Here is a 10,381-nt window from a genome sequence, read left to right as displayed (position 1 = left end):
TGAGCATGGACAATCCCCATAAGTTGCCATCCATGGGGAGGAGGAAATTCCTCCTTGGGGAAAGGCCCCGCCCAGTGCAGTGAGAAAAGCGGTGCCATTGTGACGTCACTGCTTCCTCCAGTATCCCAGGAAGTGATGGCACTTGTCTTACCCCAAGCTCAATTGGTGTTTGTCTGTATGTCGATGTATGTGTGGCAGCTCCACTATGGGCCTTAAATCATGTTTAAAAAACAAAACAAAAACATGATACTAAATGGACATTTAGGAAACCGTTTTGATACATCATCAGTATCGGTATGAAAAGATAATGACTTTTATGTATATCAATCCCATTGCAAAATATTTAGAATAAGAGGATTGTGTAAAGGGAATTCTTCTCCACTCCAAGCCTTCATAATCTTCAATGTATTTGCTTTAATTTTGAGTATTTATTGCAGCTGCTTGCTCAAGAGAACAGATCATCTTCAAATTGGTTTATTTATTATTGTTGGGTTGTAATGTCCTGATTTCAAGCCAAAGACAAGCTGAAACAACCCAATTATTTTATTTCTTTTTCGTCATATATTTTTAATCGACCATTTTAGTCATAAAGTTATTGTAGTTTATCGATCTGTACAACACTTACCTACAATGATTGTCAATAGGTTTGATCTCTGTTTAATGTCTCGACCCAAGAAAGTGCTCGTGTGTGCCTCATTTCACTTTTGTTTCCTCCTTTTCATTCAGTTAACTAAATATTGTGCACATGGTCATTGCAATGACTCCGACACCACTGTTGGGAAAGACTTAAACAGCGAAGGTGGTTCTTGATACTGGGGCATGAAGTTTCGACAGACCTTTGTACAGCCCCTCTAACTTGTCTCAAATATTGATATTGTAGAATCATGTAACGTACAAACATGAACGATTCTGGAAGTCCATTCGTAGTACTACAGACCTGTGCAGTTTACTGAATTGCTGGATACACATCCCATAATAATTCTGAAAGGGAACTAGGTGTACTCTACATACCATAGATAATTTTGATGGTGTGTATCAACACATTTGGATGTATAATATTGTGACGGGCACGTTGCCAGGTCACGAGTGGCCTCTCTCAGATTGCCTTCCCAACCGTTGACATTGAAGCCGGCGAGCCATGGATGATTGCGCAACCCGAGGGGTTGCTAAGCAGTCACGGACGCCGTCTGAGATGACTCGATCTGGTACAGTCTCCGTGCCAAATCTCTCAGTACCTGCCAGGGTAGGTCGTGAGCCCATGGTGGGCATGCTAAATTTGTGTATGGGCCTGGGTAACCATGGAGAAGTGACCTGCATTGCCAGTTGCCAGTGATGGCGCTGGGGGGTAGGGGGAAGCCAGGAGAGCTCCCCCATAATTCGGAATGGAGCAGATAACCTCGGAGGCAGCCTCAGCGTGCTGGGGGTGCCATTGTGTGAGTATGCAGGTGTGCAGACCTGCTAATGGAGCCACATTGCCTAGCCAGGAAATTGTGCGGAGACACCGATGAAAAACAGAGGGTAAGGCTCTAACTATTATGAGCATGAATGTGCGGAGTGACAGGTTAATTAGGTTGTTTGAATCGTTTAAATAGATGCATTGGAAAGTCCCAGGAAAGTTTAATTACCTCTACCACCGACTGGAGGTTATATTTCACCCCTTATTTGTCTCTGTCTGTCTGTCTCGATCTGTCTGCGTCTGCGTGCACGTTGTCTGCGTGCAGGATATCTCAAAAAGTTGTTGATGGATCCGGATGAAATTTGGTGGACAGGTTCGCTGTGTGACAAGGAAGAACTGATTAGATTTTGGTGAGGATCCGGATCCGATAATTTTTCAAGTGATTCTTCACCATTGAGAAACAGAGCCAAAAACGGTATATAGCACGATATCTCGAAGTTGTGGACGGATTCGTATGAAACTTGGTGGACATGTTTGATGTGCGACGGGGAAGGATTGATTCGATTTTGGTGAAGATCCGGATCTGGATACGATAAGTATTTCATTTTTCAGTGATTCTTCACCATTGAGAGATGGGGCCAAAAACGACATATATATATAGCATGATATTTCAAAAATATATTGGGCCCGATATGTTCTCGTGGATCAGCATTACATGGCAGAGGTATGCGGTCTCCCGAGTGCCCTTCGAGTTGTTGATGTGATAATGGATAGAGTCCTGAGGAGTGTTAATTGTGTTTGCCCCTTTACACCATCCACCACTCAGGAAACTACCGGCCTCTGGATTTGCCCGCCTGGAGCAGCCGTGGGACCTGCAGACGTACCTTGAACTTGCGCTGAGGTTCCCACAAATCCACCTTTTCCTTTGAAGGGATCCTTTGGGGACTTGAGAGATTTTATTAGGAAATTGGCACCGACTGAGGGGAACCAAAGACACAGACATTCTAGTTAGGAGACGTAGGGACAATTTGAAGAGGGGGGCTAGAGTAGAATAGGCACAGGTTTGGACTGGGGAGCATGGACCGTGATGAGGATTGGCCCATGAGATTTAACGGGGAAACGCTTGGGTTAGGGCTGAGTACGTTCTCAGATTGGCCGGCACCGCCACCACCTCCCTCAGGTACGTATGCACCAAGAGGCCGGACAGCGATGCCTGCCGAGTCTGGTTTGCCTGTGCCTGTTGTCCTGTCCATTGCCTTTCACCCTTGTCATGCCTCCCCAAGTTAACTTCCAAGGACTACTTTCATGTGGCCCTGTTCTTCAACGTTGGCACCAAGAACCACTTGTCGTTGTGGCCTTTACATCAATGAGCTTTGTGGCAAGTGAGGCAGAATAATCCTCAGGGGTTGGAGGGTAGTCTTCCCTGTTACCTTCATGGGGGTGGGTGGGGGGGGGGGTTGCATTGGTGTTGCTGTGGTTCTCAAGGTGGGTTTCTTCCTTTTTTTTTGTTTCAGTTCTGCTGCGGGACCTTCCTTCACCTTCTTTCTGTTCTCTTTTCGAGGCCTCCACATTATCTCATGCGCTGGTACTGTGTGGATTTTCAAAAAAAAGTAAAAGTAAAAAAGGAACTGAAGAAGAAGAAGTGGGCAGAAAGGCTAGTGAGAGGTGAGAGAAAAAGGCGGGAATGAACGGAGGATGTGTCTGGCCTGTGTGATGAGACACCTGGCCTGTAAGAGCTCGTTGAGGATTGGAGTGATCCCTCTGAGGGCCGCCTGTTGGAGGAACCATCTGTGTTGAAGACACTGAGGCAGAGGAGAGTCTCACTGGGACACGTGGTCGGAGGGGGAGCAGAAGCGTTTCCTCCTCCTGATGCAACGTGTGATTTCAAGGTGTTGCAGGAATTGCTCCGGTTTGTTATTTGGCAATGTTTGAGAACCTTTCCAGAGAGGAGGGTGGTGGTGAAGTGTAAGTCTGTGGATGGGGCGAGGCCTTTGGAACGTTAGAGAACATTGTACTTTACGGTAATTCCACGTATCGACGGTCCCCTGTGCCAGTGCGCATGCGCAGCCTGACCCGGAGCCAGGGGTGTTGTGGGTGTTTCAACCTGTTCAATACTTGTTTGATTATTGTCGTTCCACGCTAATAAAGTGGTCGAACAAATTGAACTCTGTTCTTATTTATAATCAAACAACTTGATGCGGTCGAGTAAAGATCGTCGGTGCTGAGGAGGACACGACTGGGTGAAAACGGACCACGAGAACGTCGACAGTGAGTTTGGATTTCTCGGGTACTGTACCCAATCTTCACCCCCAGGACACTGTACACACGTGTGCATCACCGAAAATAGAACGTTTACTCCAGAATAACTGTTACTATGGCGCCGGTGGAAGCAGAGTGCCCGATCGAGGGTTGTGACTATATGGCTACACACGCAGAGGCGGCAGTGGTGGCGGCCATGTTGAGTATACACGCCACTGTGCACGTCGCCGCCCCCAGGGCGGCGAGCTCGAATGCCAAGATGGAGAAACTCAAGCGTCCCTCCATAGCACTGGCCGGAACGGGCGAGGCCTGGTCGTACTTCATAACCCGCTGGGGCGAATACAAAACAGGTACTAAGCTTGTCGGACCCGACATAGTCGCGCAGCTACTGGAGTACTGTGAGGAGGAGCTGAGAAAGGACCTCACTCGCGCGGCGGGTCGGAGCCTCGTGGGCAGCGATGAAGAAGACGTCCTCGCCGCCATGAAGGCGCTCGCCGTCCGGACGGAGAACACGATGGTAGCTCGAGTGGCCCTGTCTAACATGCGGCAGGGACACGAGGAGCCCGTCCGGTCGTTCCACGCCCGCATCAAGGGGCAGGCGGACACGTGCAAGTATGAAATGAAGTGCACCAAGGCGGGGTGCGATCAGGTCAACGACTTCACCGAAGAGATATTGCGCAACGTGGTTGCCCGTGGCATCGCGGACCAAGCAATACAACTTGACCTACTCGGTGAGAAGAACCAGGACATGCCATTAAAGGACATGATAGAGTATATCGAGGCCAAAGAGTCTGGAAAACGCTCGGCATCGCGCCTGCTTGACACTCAGAGCACGGACGCGATCAGTAGTTCGTATCGGCGGGGAAAGCGACAGGACGTCCGCGCCAGAGTAGGAGCCAGGCCGGAAAAACGGAAGGCCAAGCCCGAAGGAGTATGCATCTACTGCGGCGAGGTGGGCCACGGCAAAACGCCTCAATGGCGCGCCAGATGCGCTGAGTGCCCCGGATACGGTAAAAAGTGCCGGAAGTGTGACCGCCAGAATCACCTCGACAAGGCGTGCCTGGGCGGCCGATCGGCAAGACCCCCATCTAAGGAGACCGACGGGATGTACGACGAGCAGACGGCAGCCTTCGTCGAGCTATGCACGGTCACCATGGCCAGCACAGAGGACGAAATGCGCACGCTTCCCCTCGCTCACCACCTGTACGATGATATGTGCGATAAGTGGATGAAACGCATATCCGACCCGCAGCTATACGTCAACCTCACTCTCACCAACAAGCGCGAGGATTACAAAGCGCTGGGTTTTAACCTCCTGAAACACACCCGCGCGGTAACCCTACCCGCTATGGCAGACACGGGGTGCCAGAGCTGCCTGATCGGCATTAAAGTCGTCCAACAAATGGGCCTGAGTACCGAGGACCTCATACCTGTATCCATGACCATGAAGGCCGCAAACAACAGAGGAATTCGTATCCTCGGAGCCGTGGTAGTCAGATTCGCCGGTAACAGTGATGACGCTCGGAGATTGGAGACGCGCCAAATCGCGTATGTGACGGACTCTTCAGACCGCATCTTCCTCTCCCGCGCGGCCTGCATGGACCTGGGAATGATCTCGGACAGATTCCCGACACTCGGAGAGGTGAATCTGACAACCTCGGAATTGTGCGACTGCCCGCGACGCGCGGAGCCGCCGACCAAGCCGACCGCACTCCCCATGCCAGCGACCGAGGCCAACAGAGAGGCACTACAGTCACATTTACTCAGGATGTATGCTCAGAGCACATTCAACACGTGCCCACACCAGCCACTACCGAGAATGACCGGCCCGCCACTACGTCTTATGCTCAGTGAGAACGCGACACCGGTTGCCCATCACACTCCCATCTCCGTGGCCATACATTGGCAAGATGAGGTAAAAGCAGGCCTCGACCAGGACGTTCGGCTCGGCGTGTTGGAGGAAGTACCCGTCGGCACGCCGGTGACATGGTGTCACCGCATGGTAATTTGCGCGAAAAAGAATGGCAAGCCGCGACGCACCGTCGACTTTCAGGCCTTGAACAAGCATGCGTTCCGCGAGACCCACCACACCCAATCCCCGTTCCACCAGGCGAGACGCGTACCTAACGGGAAGCGCAAGACAGTATTCGACGCATGGAACGGTTACCATAGCGTCCGCCTACACGGGGACGACCGCCACAAGACGACCTTCATCACTCCATGGGGGCGCTACCGGTACCTATCTGCCCCACAAGGGTATATGGCATCGGGGGACGGTTACTCACGACGATACGATGAGATCGTCGCGGACATTGGTAACAAGACCAAGTGCGTAGATGACACGCTCCTATGGTCAGACACGATTGAGGGGAGCTACTTCCAGGCGGTCCAATGGCTGGATATATGCGGCCGGAATGGAATCATCCTCAACCCGGAGAAGTTTGTCTTCAGCGCACCCACGGTGGACTTCGCGGGCTTCACCATCACCATGACCGACGTGCGACCGTGCAGCCGCTACCTGGAAGCAATCCACGATTTCCCACAACCGCGTAACATCACCGACGTCAGATCGTGGTTCGGGCTTGTCAACCAGGTGGCATACGCCTTTAGTATGGCCGAACGAATGCAGCCATTCCGGAAGCTCCTGAAAAGTGGAGAACGCTTCCAGTGGTCCATGGAGTTAGAGGACATATTCCGCGAGTCGAAAGACGTGATCGTACAAGAAATCGAACACGGTGTCCGCATATTTGACAAAACTAAGCCAACATGCATCGCCACGGACTGGTCGAAGGAGGGAATCGGATTCTGGTTGCTTCAAAAGCACTGCCGATGCGTGCCAGTTAGACCATTCTGCTGCACTGATGGATGGAAAATAACCCTGGTCGGCAGCAGATTTACACACGCGGCAGAATCCAGATACGCGCCCATAGAGGGCGAGGCTCTCGCAGTCGCGGACGCCTTGGACAAAGCGCGCTACTTCGTACTGGGCTGCGAGAACCTGATCGTTGCGGTAGACCACAAACCACTGCTGAAACTCCTTTCGGACAGAGCACTTGACGACATACCCAACCCCCGCCTCAGGAACCTCAAGGAGAAGACCCTGCGTTATCGCTTCCGCATCATACATATCCCGGGCATGAAGAACAAGGCGGCAGATGCCATGTCGCGCAGGTCAGTTGGCACCACGCGACGTCCACTCATGAACCTTCCAGATGACAATGCCACCATAGCGACCCACCTCCAACCAAGCACGCACACCGACGTCCTGTCCCTCCTACGCCAAACTGAGCCGGAGTATGACGACGACGTCGAAGACAACCTGGCATGGTGTGCCGCGGGCCTCGAATCATTGCGATCAGTAACATGGGATCGCGTCAGGGAAGCCACCAGCAGCGATGGCGATATGCACATATTGGAGGGAATGACAATGAACGGCATCCCCGACTCAAAAATCGAGATGCCAGAGACAATTCGCGACTATCACCAGTACCGCGAGAACATTACATCGACAGATGGAGTGATCCTATACAAGGACCGAGTAGTCATACCACCCTCACTCCGCGGCGATGTGCTGAGCGCCCTACACGCTGCCCACCAGGGCGTATCAATGATGACCGCCCGCGCAGAATCCTCTGTATTCTGGCCAGGCATGTCGGCCGACATCAGCGCCACTCGGAAAAACTGCGAACACTGCCACCGGATGGCACCATCACAGCCTGGAGCGCCACCAACTCCACCTATTCCGGTCGTTTACCCCTTTCAGGCAGTGTGCTCGGACTTCTTTGTACACAGGGGTGCACACTACCTTGTGACAGTGGACAGATACTCGAACTGGCCGATCATCTCAAAGTCGACGGGTGGCGCCGCCGGACTCATAAACCACTTACGTCGCGCCTTCGTGACGTACGGGACACCAGAAGAGCTCGCGTCGGATGGGGGACCGGAGTTCACCTCCACCGAGACCAGGTCATTCCTGCACAGATGACGCGTACACCACCGCTTGTCATCGGTGGCCTTCCCTCACAGCAACTGTCGCGCGGAGATTGGAGTTAAGACAATGAAACGACTTATCACGGACAACACCAGCCCGCAGGGAGAACTTGACACTGACGCTGTGCAGAGAGCGATACTACAATATCGTAACACGCCTGACCCTGACACGAAGATCTCCCCGGCAATGTGTGTCTTCGGCCGCCCGATACGCGATTTCATCCCAATTATCCCCGGGAAGTACAGACCGCACGACACTTGGCATGAGACCCTGAAAGCGAGGGAGGAGACCCTCCGCAAACGTCATATCCGCACAGCCGACACCTGGGCAGAACACACCAAACGCCTTCCGCCACTTGCTGTAGGGGACCAAGTCCGCGTACAGAACCAGACAGGATTCCACCCAAAAAAATGGGACAAGACAGGCAGTATCGTGGAGGTACGCCAACACGACCAATACGTGATCAAGATCGACGGCTCGGGCAGAGTCACACTTCGGAACAGGAAATTCCTGCGCAAGTTTAGCCCAGTTCGCAATGACCAGCTGCCACCCCGGTCTATCTATGATGATCTAGCAACCCGCATCACTGTACCTGCACCCGTTGTATCACCGCAACTGCCTGACCTCGACAGCGAACCCGTGACATCTGCGACGCCAACGGGGTCCACGCCGGCAATGACGTCAGTATGCACACCCCGGCGCAAGACGACACCCGTTTCAGACACGCCAGCAGCACCAGGACGAGGCACACCGAGGCGCGCGATCCTTCAGACGCCACCATCGGCCCCTGAAACCCCGAGAGCCCCATCCCCACTGGGGCCCGATGTGACACCACCAGCACCAGCAATAGGTCAACGCCGATCCACCAGAGCGACCAGCGTGCCTGCCTGGCACAAGGACTACTCCATGGAATAGTCACACGATGGGCGATATAAACTTTTGTTCATTCATTAAACTTAATATTTTCTCAGCCTTTATCTATTAACATAATAAAGACTCGGAGGGAGATAGAGAACATTGTACTTTACGGTACTTCCACATATCGACGGTCCCCTGTGCCAGTGCGCATGCGCAGCCTGACCCGGAGCCAGGGATGTTGTGGGTGTTTCAACCTGTTCAATACTTGTTTGATTATTGTCGTTCCACGCTAATAAAGTGGTCGAACAAATTGAACTCTGTTCTTATTTAAACGTCAACTCAAATAGGCCTGAATTCTTCTTCTTCTTCTTCTTCTTCTTCTTCTTCTTCTTCTTCTTCTTCTTCTTCTTCTTCTTCTGTCTCTTCTGTCTCTTCTGTCTCTTCTTCTTCTTCTGTCTCTTCTTCTGTCTCTTCTTCTGTCTCTTCTTCTTCTGTCTCTTCTTCTTCTTCTTCTTCTTCTGTCTCTTCTTCTTCTTCTTCTGTCTCTTCTTCTTCTTCTTCTTCTGTCTCTTCTTCTTCTTCTTCTTCTTCTGTCTCTTCTTCTTCTTTTTTTTTTTTTTTTTTTTTTTTTTTGTATACCTTGGTCGAGGCTCATATGAGAGCGAACACACAACTCACAGCAAGGAGGCATGAGACAAGAGGGGCGGCGGGAGTGGAAGGGACAAAACATTGGGGAACAGACACAGGTGAACTGTGGAAGGGAGAGGGATGGGGATGGGACGGGGAACATGGCGAGGGGAAGATGGACATTAAAGGGACTTTCAGGAAGGAAAGCAGGAGAATTGAAGGAAGTGGGCTTGGGTGGATTATCGGGGGTAGAAAAGATCGAGGATTTGGATGGGGGAAGATAAGAGGTGGTGGTGAACAGCTGTTTTGAAAGCCTGGAGGGAAGAATGGGAAAGAATGGAGTGAGGAAGTTTATTCCAAAGGTGGGAAAAAAGAGGAATGAAAGAGTGAAGATGAGCAGTGATTCGTGATTTTGGTAGTTTTACCAGAAGGGGGTTGTTGGCGGACCTTGAGCGCCCTGTGGAAATGTGGTTGGGACAAATCACAGAGAGAGCAGGGGGGGCAAGGCTGGAGAGGAGTCGGTAGAAGACAGAAAGACCACCGACCAACCTGCGGTGATTGAGTGAGAGGCCCAAAGACTCAGCTTCATTGCGGGAGATGCCAATGATCTTAAAAGCCCTGGTTTCGACAGCGTGAAGTCGAGAAAGGTGGGAGGCAGGAGCACCAGCCCAGAGGGGAGAGCAGTACTCCATCAGGCTACGGACAAAAGCTTTGTAAGTGGTCAGGAGCTCAAGAGGGCCGAGGAAGGACTTTGCACGACGGAGGATTCCCAGTCGGCGACTGGCTTTTGAGGCAAGGTTGGAAATGTGACTTTCCCAGGAAAGGTCATAGCAGATAGTGAGACCCAGAAGCTTGAAAGAAAAGACTTCTTCCAGAGGATTGTTGAGAAAGTGGATGGGGGGGTTTTGTAAACGGTCCTTTCGAAGAGACATAGTGAGAGTGTGAGATTTGTGTGGATTGAAAGACATGTTCCACGTGTTGGACCAGTTTGTGATTTTATCCAGATCTGCAGTGAGCGAAGAAGCTGCTGCTTGCCGGTCTGAGGGATGACAGATGGTACGGCAGAGGGTGGAGTCATCGGCAAAGAGAAATAGAGGATTTTCCAGAGAGTCCGAGAGATCATTGATGAAAACCAGAAAAAGAACAGGGCCCAGAACGCTACCTTGAGGAACTCCAGCCTGCACAGGAAGAGGGGATGAAAGAACTCCATTTAGGGCCACACGTTGACTGCGACAGGAGAGGAAGTCTGC

This window comes from Eptatretus burgeri, chromosome 1, assembly GCF_056783735.1.
Source record: "Eptatretus burgeri isolate ZD-2024b chromosome 1, Ebu_testis_v1, whole genome shotgun sequence".
In the NCBI taxonomy this organism is placed as follows: Eukaryota; Metazoa; Chordata; class Myxini; order Myxiniformes; family Myxinidae; genus Eptatretus; species Eptatretus burgeri.
This window is presented reverse-complemented; position numbering follows the sequence as displayed.